The 4,320-nt window shown below is 35.9% G+C and overlaps 1 non-coding gene across 1 annotated transcript; it reads right to left on the bottom strand.

Annotated features, from left to right (window-relative positions):
- Window positions 1–3,734: 3,734 nt before the first annotated feature.
- On the bottom strand, window positions 3,735–3,841 carry LOC121205320 (small nucleolar RNA R71). Its single transcript, XR_005900403.1, has one exon. It is a non-coding gene; the product is annotated as a small nucleolar RNA R71 (small nucleolar RNA).
- Window positions 3,842–4,320: the final 479 nt, after the last annotated feature.

Consider the following 4,320-nt stretch of genomic DNA (forward strand, 5'->3'; position numbering starts at 1 on the left):
CAAAATTTCAAAACTTTACTAAGTATTGTCTCTAAGTGTGGGAAGATGTGCATTGTTTGGGTGTATATAATGGAGCTAATAGGGAGTACTCATGATAGACTCATGTAATAATAAAGTCCACATGATGTATTTGTCTATGTTGGCTGATTTTTCCAGTTGTCCGTTCGTATAGTTGGAGTTCAACAGTATTAGCAATGTTGAACTGTGAGCTTTGTCAGGCGACAAAGCACGATACACAAGATAAAGGTAAAATGACATTTTTGGCAACATTAAGTCACTAAAAATATGATTTCTCACTTGTAAATAGGTGAAAAAAAATTAAAACATTGATTAAAAATTGTTTTTCATGAAAATGTTATCTATCAATTTTGTTTTCTTTTAGATGGTGTAATTGTTCGGGGATTGGGAAGTCGAAAACCCTTGTTGTGTATAGACAAATGATTGAGGCATGTACTGGAGATGTGGTAAAATTTTTTCAAAATAAAATTACATTTATGTCATTTATTATTTTAGTTATGTTATTTTATTCATGTCATTATAATCATGATATTAATTGTGCAGTTCTTATGGATGTAATATGTTGCGGGTGTAATTGCCCAGTCGACTTACCACCATTCATATGTGTGGTGCATTAAAACACTAACCCTAAAATTTTCAATCGTTGAATGGTACAACAGAGACCGGGTTCTGTGACAATTCAGGTGTAAGCAAGATATTCTAGATGTTCTAATCAACTTTGACAATGTCCACGTCATTAATAAGAAGGGAAAAGATGTAAAGAATTGAAAATTGGAGAATCGACAATGGATCATAATATGGAATACTTGGTTGGATAGGAGGCCTCAAATAAACTCTTGTGTGGGGGGTTTCACACCCTCGGTCCATTACTAACAATGGTATATGGAAAACAGGTTGTCGTATTTAATTGGTGGTTGATGATAGTTCCTGGACACATGCATTGACGAGGACATCAACAAAGTGTACCGAGTCACTCCTATCCTCACTGAAAACACTCTACTCTTGCTCTCGGGCCTAAACCTATAGCTGTCGAAGAAAATGTAAAGGATAATGAGTATTCGGTTCATACACAAACATAATCGCAACTTGTGTATGAGTTTTTGGGTACATCAATATCCAGACTAGTTCTTACCATCTGGAGTTGCGTAGTGACAGTTTTGCGTCAGAGCTCTAAGGCTACTCATATTATACGTAGATGTTCGGTTCCAGTTCTCATTATCAACAATTGGGGTCATCAATGATGGATGATATGTTTAGCTCTGCATTCTAGTACTTCACACCTACCTGTCAAAACCTTTAGGACATCAATTTTTCGGGTTACTTTGATACACCCCAAGGTTCGTCAATGGATGATAAGAATGCAGGTTCAGGGGAGGAAAACATTAAACTCCTAATAAACCGTCACGAACAACCCAGAAGTCAACGAAGGGCACCATAATGTTTTATCCTGCAAGCAACTCCATCTAACTATCAGTTTTGATTAATGAAAATTGTTAAGTGAATTTATACAAATTCAAATAAGGTTTCATTTTTTCCCTTTATCTTAAACATGACAAGGTTGGTGTTATATCAATCAATTTTGATTAACGTTTTATTTTTCCAACTTCAACATCAGTTTCCATTATAATTATCTGTATACTGATAAACCATAATTTATACATATTTTTATCCCAGCATATTTTTGGATGAATTATCCTTAGATTTGGTGAATTCAATGCTCCTAATCCTTTAATTTCATGTTTTATACTTAGGTGAGCATAGGAGAGTAAGAAGAGCGAGAAACGGGCCAAAAACGGAGAAAATGGGTCAACGTGGGAAATCAGCACGGCCTGGACTTCCTCACACGGGTAGTTCACATATCCGTGTAGTTTTAGCAGACTCTAACACGACCTAGACTTCCTTACACGAGTAGACCACACGCCCGTGTCTATTCAACAAACTCGAACACGGGTTGAAGCACTTGCACACGGACGTGTACTTGTCGAGCCCAAGTCTAGTCCTATTCAGAAAAGGTCACTCTTGAGATTTTTGAAGCATTCAAAAGCCTATATAAACACTCCAAGAGGTACCTAAGAGACACACAGAGGGTAGGAAGCAAAGAATTACTCGAAGAAAGTCGATTGATCTATCTCAGAAGCCGCATTCTCCTTCAAGACTAAAGATCTCCCTTCAATTCCCTTCAAGAGTTTTTGGGTTTTCTTTATATTTTGTTATCATTATTCTTTTGAGATGTTTTCCTTCACACTTATGAACTAATCCCCCTAACTACCTAAGGGGAATGAAACCTAAGATGGATCTTGTTATTATTTTCTGAATTATATGATAAATATTTGGTTTGTTCTTAACTCTTGTTTTAATATTTCAAAATATTGATTCAAGTATTGATGTGCTTATTTAGAGGAGCAAAAGTCCCTGTCTAAGAGTAGATCTAGCATAATTGAGCGGAGTTGATTGCACGCCTAGACATAGGGTGACATAATTTTATCGGATTAGGGTGAAACCTAATAAAGGAATCCATAGATCGAGTTAATGCAACACTAGGGATTTTAATTAGAAAGAGATTTCAATTAATCAACCTAGGGTTAGGCGTTATTAGTCTCGAGAGAGGTAATAATATAAATTAGGAATTTCTACAGATCAAGTCAAATGAATAAATCGTCTAATTCAGAGTCAATAACAAGTGAAGTCTAGGTGGATTTTTCCCTTGGGTATTGTCCAAATCATTCAGTTTTCCCACAAGATATTTCCTCAATTTACTTTCTGTGCATTCTTAGTTAGTAATTAGTTTAGATAAAACAAACCCCTTTATTTTTTGGCTAGATAATAAAGAGAAATTTAATACTAGTACTTTTAGTTCCTTTGGGTTCGACATCCCAATCTTGCCATAAGCTATACTACTATTCGATAAGGTGAGCTTGCCTTTGTCGTGATAATAATTTGTTTTCAAGAACGGACATTCATAAATTATAAAACTTATCACGATTCACATCAATCAAGTTTTTGGCGCCGTTGCCGGGGAACTAATATATTAGGAACACTTACTTTTTATTACTTTAGCCATTTATTTTATTGCAATTTAAATTTTATTTTGATTTTTGTTACTAAATTTTCTTTTTCCTTCTGGAATGTTTTTATAGTTTAGAAGAAACCCGTCGGGACCATTACTTTTTGATAGTTAGATCGATCGCACAGCTCACAGAAACCGAAGAGAAATAAGACGAAGCCTAAGATACATAGAGGAAGAGCAAGAAGACGATACTTCCTCCACAACCGAGGAGATGGCTGAAAATCAGGAAAATCTGCTACCTCCTGCAATTGCTGCTGATCAAGTAAATCAGAATCCTGCTCCGCGTACTATGTATGATTATGCTAAACCTACTTTAACAGGCACTGAATCGAGAATAGTTAGACCTACTGTTGCTGCAAATAATTTTGAACTAAAACTTAACATAATTTAAATGATACAATAGTTTGTTCAGTTTGATGGTTTGCAAGATGAGGATCCAAATACTCATTTGGCGAATTTTCTAGAGTTTTGTTACACATTTAAAATCAATGGCATTTCTGATTATGCCATTCGCCTTCGGTTATTTCCCTTTTCATTAAGGAATAAGGCTAAACAGTGGTTGAACTCATTACCATGAAGGTCAATCACTATTTGGGAATAAATGACAGAAAAATTCTTACTTAAATATTTTTCGCTGGCTAAAACAGCTAAGTTGAGGAATGACATCTCTTCTTTTATGCAGATGGATCTCGAAACACTCTATGATGCATGGGAGAGATACAAGGATCTTTTGAGAAGGTGCCCTCACCATGGATTACCACTCTAGCTACAAGTTCAAACTTTTCACAATGGCTTGAATCCTTTGACTAGACAGATGATTGATGTAGCTGTTGGTGGGACTATCAATAATAAGACACCTAAGGAGGCTTACGAATTTATGGAAGAGATGTCACTGAATAACTATCAGTGGCAAGTCATGAGAATAAAGTTGACAAAAGTAGCTGGTGTTTTCAACCTCGATTCGGTCACCATGCTCTCCAATTAGGTAGAACTTTTAAACAAAAAATTTGACAGTTTGTATGGTCTTACTAAGGTAAATCCAGTGATGAGGTGCGATTCAAATAGAGGAGGAGTGCACACAGAATATGAATCCTTCAACCCCAACACCGAGGAGGAACAAGTTCAATATATGGGTAACAATAATTTTAGACCTCAAAATAACCCATACAGTAACACATATAATGCAAGTTGGAGGAACCATTCCAATTTCTCGTAGGGTGGTCAAGGGAATCAGA

This window comes from Gossypium hirsutum, chromosome A08 (genome assembly GCF_007990345.1).
Source record: "Gossypium hirsutum isolate 1008001.06 chromosome A08, Gossypium_hirsutum_v2.1, whole genome shotgun sequence".
NCBI lineage: Eukaryota > Viridiplantae > Streptophyta > Magnoliopsida > Malvales > Malvaceae > Gossypium > Gossypium hirsutum.